Consider the following 7458-nt stretch of genomic DNA (forward strand, 5'->3'; position numbering starts at 1 on the left):
AATCCGGACGGCCAGAACGATGAGCTTACCCAGAGTGTCAGGGTTGTCCCGGGAAGCTAGTTGATCCTTGAGAACCTGGCTGAGTCCGTTCAGAAAGGCTGAGTGAACTGCCTCTGTATCCAACCTCTCTCAGCGGCGAGCGTCCAACAGTCAATGTCGTAATCCGCTACGGTCCGGCTACCCTGCTGAAGCACAATTAGTCTTTGAGCAGCGTTCCTGCCACTGATGGGGTGATCAAAAACCCTCCACAACTCCTGGGTGAAGCTTTGCCAATTAAAACAAATGTCTGATTGCTGCTCTCATATGGCCGTGGCCCAGGCCAGAGCTTGTCCTGAGATCAAAGAGATGACGTATGCAACTCTGGAACACTCAGTGGGAAACGTTGATGCCTGCAGCTCGAAGACCAGAGAGCATTGGAGCAGGAACCCACGGCACCTCCCAGCATGCCCCTCATAGCGCTCCGGTGCCGGAAGAGGAGGCTCCCGAAGGGAGGAAGTCGCTGAGCTGGTAGGGAGTGGAGGATTAGGAACATCCACAGGTGCAGCAGCTGTTGCTCCCGCCTGTCCTGTCTACAGAGCGGACACAAGAGTTCTTAAATCATCCAACAATGTCTGCAGCCGCGCCTCATGGTGGCCAATCACAGTTCCACGGTGGGTGAGAACCAACTGTAAATGGTGGAGTTCGTTATGTTCCTCGGCCAACTGAGAAATCTCTGCTGGGTCCATTGTTGGCTTAGGTCTACTGTTACAATGATGCTCGTACGAACTCGAACTCAGTCGCAGAGAAACACAGCAAGCAGAGGTAGGTGTCAATCCAGATCTTTACTTAAAGTCTTGACAGAAACAAGGCAACAGCACAAGAGTGCACGAAACAAAACATAAGACCTAAGCAAGGATCCAGGCCAACAGAGGAACCTAAATAGCCAGGCAACCAGGTGAACAGAGAGGGCAATCAAACACAGGTGAAACCAATAAGAAACAATCAGGGTAACCTGGAAACTAGAAACAAGGTAAGGGTGCCCTCTAGTGGTAACCGAAGGAAACACACTCAAAATAAAACACAAACTGTGACAGAGAGAAGAGAGAGGTCTAACAGGGGTAGGGTGGCTCTGTCAGGGTAGAGAGAGGTCAAACAGGGGTAGGGTGGCTCTGTCAGGGTAGAGAGAGGTCAAACAGGGGTAGGGTGGCTCTGTCGGGGTAGAGAGAGGTCTAACAGGGGTAGGGTGGCTCTGTCGGGGTAGAGAGAGGTCTAACAGGGGTAGGGTGGCTCTGTCGGGGTAGAGAGGGGTCTAACAGGGGTAGGGTGGCTCTGTCAGGGTAGAGAGGGGTCTAACAGGGGTAGGGTGGCTCTGTCGAGGTAGAGAGGGGTCTAACAGGGGTAGGGTGGCTCTGTCGGGATAGAGAGAGACCTTATAACCAGGTCAGATTACTGAAGTCAACCTCATGTTGCTAGAGACAAAGAGCCTGTTAACCAGCCCTGGGTCAGTTGTTAATAACAGTTATATGAAGTAGCACTGTGTCTGTCTCCTCTATGGACCAGCCATGGCTACAGTAGCTCTATGAAGTCTGACCAGCCATGGCTAACAGTAGCTCTATGAAGTCTGACTAGCCATGGCTAACAGTAGCTCTATGAAGTCTGACCAGCCACGGCTAACAGTAGCTCTATGAAGTCTGACTAGCCACGGCTAACAGTAGCTCTATGAAGTCTGACTAGCCATGACTAACAGTAGCTCTATGAAGTCTGACTAGCCATGACTAACAGTAGCTCTATGAAGTCTGACTAGCCATGGTTAACAGTATCTCTATGAAGTCTGACTAGCCATGGCTAACAGTAGCTCTATGAAGTCTGACTAGTCATGTCTAACAGTAGCTCTATGAAGAATGACTAGCCATGGCTAACAGTAGCTCTATGAAGTCTGACTAGCCATGGCTAACAGTAGCTCTATGAAGTCTGACCAGCCACGGCTAACAGTAGCTCTATGAAGTCTGACTAGCCATGGCTAACAGTAGCTCTATGAAGTCTGACTAGACATGGCTAACAGTAGCTCTATGAAGAATGACTAGCCACGGCTAACAGTAGCTCTATGAAGTCTGACTAGCCATGGCTAACAGTAGCTCTATGAAGTCTGACCAGCCACGGCTAACAGTAGCTCTATGAAGTCTGACCAGCCACGGCTAACAGTAGCTCTATGAAGTCTGACTAGCCATGGTTAACAGTATCTCTATGAAGTCTGACTAGCCATGGCTAACAGTAGCTCTATGAAGTCTGACTAGTCATGGCTAACAGTAGCTCTATGAAGAATGACTAGCCATGGCTAACAGTAGCTCTATGAAGTCTGACTAGCCATGGCTAACAGTAGCTCTATGAAGTCTGACCAGCCACGGCTAACAGTAGCTCTATGAAGTCTGACTAGCCATGGCTAACAGTAGCTCTATGAAGTCTGACTAGACATGGCTAACAGTAGCTCTATGAAGAATGACTAGCCACGGCTAACAGTAGCTCTATGAAGTCTGACCAGCCATGACTAACAGTAGCTCTATGAAGTCTGACCAGCCATGGCTAACAGTAGCTCTATGAAGTCTGACTAGTCATGGCTAACAGTAGCTCTATGAAGAATGACTAGCCACGGCTAACAGTAGCTCTATGAAGTCTGACCAGCCATGACTAACAGTAGCTCTATGAAGTCTGACCAGCCATGACTAACAGTAGCTCTATGAAGTCTGACTAGCCATGACTAACAGTAGCTCTATGAAGTCTGACCAGCCATGGCTAACAGTAGCTCTATGAAGTCTGACCAGCCACGGCTAACAGTAGCTCTATGAAGTCTGACCAGCCACGGCTAACAGTAGCTCTATGAAGTCTGACTAGCCATGGCTAACAGTAGCTCTATGAAGTCTGACCAGCCACGGCTAACAGTAGCTCTATGAAGTCTGACCAGCCACGGCTAACAGTAGCTCTATGAAGTCTGACCAGCCACGGCTAACAGTAGCTCTATGAAGTCTGACCAGCCACGGCTAACAGTAGCTCTATGAAGTCTGACCAGCCACGGCTAACAGTAGCTCTATGAAATCTGACCAGCCACGGCTAACAGTAGCTCTATGAAGTCTGACCAGCCACGGCTAGTGAAGTCTGATGGGAGAAAAGGAAGAGCAGGAGATGTGATAGAAGGCCCTGTGGTATTTTAATAAATTCCTCTGAAATGCTTTGAGGTGATCGTGTCTGAACTGAGATCAATGATTTTTCAACCGTTAACTTGTAACGTGGGCTACAGCTTTGACTTTTTGTAGTTGATTTGACATGTTCAATTATATGAGAATCAAATCAAATCAAATTGTATTAGTCACATGCGCCGAATACAACAGGTGTAGACCTTACAGTGAATGCTTACTTATGAGCCACTAACCAACAATGCAGTTTAAAAAAATAGGGATAAGAATAAGAAATAAAGGCAACAAGTTGTAGAGTTGCCCAGGAGTGGGAAGGTGAACGGAAAGTCACTGGAGCAACGAACCGCCCTTGCTGTCTCTGCCTGGCCGGTTCCCCTCTCTCCACTGGGATTCTCTGCCTCTAAGCCTATTACAGGGGCTGAGTCACTGGCTTAATGGTGCTCTTGCATGCCGTCCCTGGGAGGGGTGCGTCACTTGAGTGGGTTGAGTCACTGATGTGATCTTCCTGTATGGGTTGGCGCACCCCCCTTGGGTTGTGCCGTGGTGGAGATCTTTGTGGGCTATACTCGGCCTTGTCTCAGGATGGTAAGTTGGTGGTTGAAGATATCCCTCTAGTGGTGTGGGGGCTGTGCTTTGGCAAAGTGGGCGGGGTTATATCCTTCCTGTTTGGCCCTGTCTGGGGGTATCATCGGATGGGGCCACAGTGTCTCCTGACCCCTCCTGTCTCAGCCTCCGGTATTTATGCTGCAGTAGTTTATGTGTCGGGGGGCTAGGGTCAGTCTGTTATATCTGGAGTATTTCTCCTGTCTTATCCGGTGTCCTGTGTGAATTTAAGTATGCCCTCTCTAATTCTCTCTTTCTTTCTCTCTTTCTTTCTTTCTTTCTTTCTTTCTTTTTCTCTCTCGGAGGACCTGAGCCCTAGGACCATGCCTGATGACTCCTTGCTGTCCCCAGTCCACCTGGCTGTGCTGCTGCTCCAGTTTCAACTGTTCTGCCTGCAGCTATGGGACCCTGATCTGTTCACCGGACATGCTACCTTTCCCAGCAGGAGCGGTAGAGATACTCTGAATGATCGGCTATGAAAAGCCAACTGACATTTACTCCTGAGGTGCTGACCTGTTGCACCCTCGAAACCACTGTGATTATTATTATTTGACCCTGCTGGTCATCCTATGAACATTTGAACATCTTGGCCATGTTCTGATATAATTTCCTAGCCACCGCGCTTCTACACCTGCATTGCTTCCTGTTTGGGGTGTTAGGCTGAGTTTCTGTACAGAACTTTGTGACATCAGCTGATGTAAGAAGGGCTTTATCAATCAATTTTTTTTTTTTTTTTTTTTTTTTTTTTTTTTTAAATTTTATCCCCTTTTCTCCCCAATTTTTCGTGGTATCCAATCGCTAGTAATTACTATCTTGTCTCATCGCTACAACTCCCGTACGGGCTCGGGAGAGACGAAGGTCGAAAGTCATGCGTCCTCCGAAGCACAACCCAACCTAGCCGCACTGCTTCTTAACACAGCGCGCCTCCAACCCGGAAGCCAGCCGCACCAATGTGTCGGAGGAAACACCGTGCACCCGCCCCCTCGGTTAGCGCGCACTGCGCCCGGCCCGCCACAGGAGTCGCTGGAGCGCGATGAGACAAGGATATCCCTACCGGCCAAACCCTCCCTAACCCGGACGACGCTAAGCCAATTGTGCGTCGCCCCACGGACCTCCCGGTCGCGGCCGGCTGCGACAGAGCCTGGGCGCGAACCCAGACTCTGGTGGCGCAGCATAGCACTGCGATGCAGTGCTCTAGACCACTGCGCCACCCGGGAGGCCCTTTATCAATCAATTTGATTGAGGTAATTAAAGAGCAGCAGTAAAATAACAATAGCGAAACTATATACAGGGTGGTACCGGTACAGAGTCATTGTGCGGGGGCACCGGGTAGTTGAGGTAATATGTACATGTAGGTAGAGTTGTTAAAGTGAATACGCATAGATGATAACAACAGAGAGTAGAAGATGGGGGGGGGGGGGGGCAATGCAAATAGTCTGGGTAGCCATTTGATTAGGTGTTCAGGAGTCTTATTGTTTGGGGGTAGAAGCTGTTTAGAAGCCTCTTGGACCTAGACTTGGCGCTCCAGGTGGGAAAGGGCAGTGTGGAGTGCAACAGAGATTGCATCATCTGTGGATCTGTTGGGGCGGTATGCAAATTGGAGTGGGTCTAGGGTTGCTGGGATAATGGTGTTGATGTGAGCCATGACCAGCCTTTCAAAGCACTTCATGGCTACAGATGTGAGTGCTACGTGTCGGTAGTCATTTAGGCAGGTTACCTTAGTGTTCTTAGGCACAGTCACTATGGTGGTCTGCTTTAAACATGTTGGTATTAGACTCGGACAGGGAGAGGTTGAAAATGTCAATGAAGACACTTGCCAGTTGGCCAGCGCATGCTCGCAGTACACGTCCTGGTAATCCATCTGGCCTTGTGAATGTTGACCTGTCTAAAGATTTTACATCGGCTACAGAGAGCATGATCACACTGTCTTCCAGAACAGCTGGTGCTCTCTTGCATGTTTCAGTGTTATTTGCCTCAAAGCGAGCATAGAAGTAGTTTAGCTCATTTGGTAAGCTTGTGTCACTGGGCAGCTCTTGGCTGTACTTCCCTTTGTAGTCTGTAATGGTTTGCAAGCCCTGCCACATCCGACGAGCGTCAGAGCCGGTGTAGTACGACTCGATCTTAGTCCTGTATTGACCTTTGCCTGTTTGATGGTTCATTGGAGGGCATAGCGGGATTTCTTATACGCTTCCGGGTTAGAGACCCACTCCTTGAAATCGGCAGCTCTACCCTTTAGCTCAGTGCGGATGTTGCCTGTAATCCTTGGCTCCTTGGGTATGTACGTACAGTCACTGTGGGGACAACCTCATCGATGCACTTATTGATGAAGCCAATGACTGATGTGGTGTACTCCTCAATGCCATCGGAGGAATCCCGGAACATATTCCTGTCTGCACTAGCAAAACAGTCCTGTAGTTTAGCATCTGCTTCATCTGACCATTTTTTTACAGACCGAGTCACTGGTGCTCCCTGCTTTAATTTTTGCATGTAAGCAGGAATCAGGAGGATAGAATTATGGTCAGATTTGCCAAATGGAGGGTGAGGGAGAGCTTTGTATGCGTCTCTGTATGTGGATTAAAGGTGGTCCAGAGTTTTTTTCCCTCTGGTTGCACATTTAACATGCTGATAGAAATTTGGTAAAACGGATTTAAGTTTCCCTGCATTAAAGTCCCCGGCCACTAGGAGCGCTGCTTAGCGTTTTCTTGTTTGCTTACAGCTCATCAACGCTGTCTTAGTGCCTCTGACTGTGGTGGTATGTAAACAGCTACAAAGAATACAGATGAAAACTCTCTTGTAAATAAACACAACGTTTTACCGATTGTGTTTTTGTTGTTCGTCTATTTGCGTTGTTTGTAACTTATTTTTTAAAACTTATTTTGTACATATTCTTTCATAAAGATTTTTTTTTTTTCACCTTTATTTAACCAGGTTGAGAACAAGTTCTCATTTACAACTGCGACCTGGCCAAGATAAAGCAAAGCAGTTCGACAAAAACAACACAGTTACACATTGAATAAACAAATATACAATCAATAATACAGCAGAAAAATGTTGCCGTATGTTTATTGTAGTTTGATTTTAAAGTGTTTAGTTTATCATGCTTAAAACACGTGTCATTATATTGCCTTGGAAGTAGGTAGAACTCATATAAAAATGTAAAATAAAAACGCATGAATTGAAACAGACAGTCTGGAACTGTGATTCCCCTCAGTAAAGTCCTTACTAAGCAACCAGACAGAGACAGATGTCAGTCGTAGAGTAGGAACGGGAACCTGGACGAAGATAAAAGCTCTGATTTAAAAACATGACATCTGGAAATTACAACAGAGCTGGCTTTGTCATTCAGTTGTTCCGATGGTGATTGTTTCCCTCCCCCACTGTGTGTATGTTTGTGTGGGGGTGTATTGGGTGTGTGAGAGACAGCGTGTGTGTGTATGTACTGCACATGTGTGTTTATACTACATGTATCTATGTGTGTGTGTGTGTGTGTCTGTGTGTTTATGGTATATTGTGGTGTGTGTGTGTGTGTGTGTGTGTGTGTGTGTGTGTGTGTGTGTGTGTGTGTGTGTGTGTGTGTGTGTGTGTGTGTGTGTGTGTGTGTTTATGGTATATTGTGGACTGTATGTGTGTGTGTTGAGATGAATGTAATGTGTTTTAATGAGAAGCTGGTATTTTCTGGGAAGGCTGT

This window comes from Salvelinus alpinus, chromosome 23 (assembly GCF_045679555.1).
Source record: "Salvelinus alpinus chromosome 23, SLU_Salpinus.1, whole genome shotgun sequence".
Taxonomy (NCBI): Eukaryota; Metazoa; Chordata; class Actinopteri; order Salmoniformes; family Salmonidae; genus Salvelinus; species Salvelinus alpinus.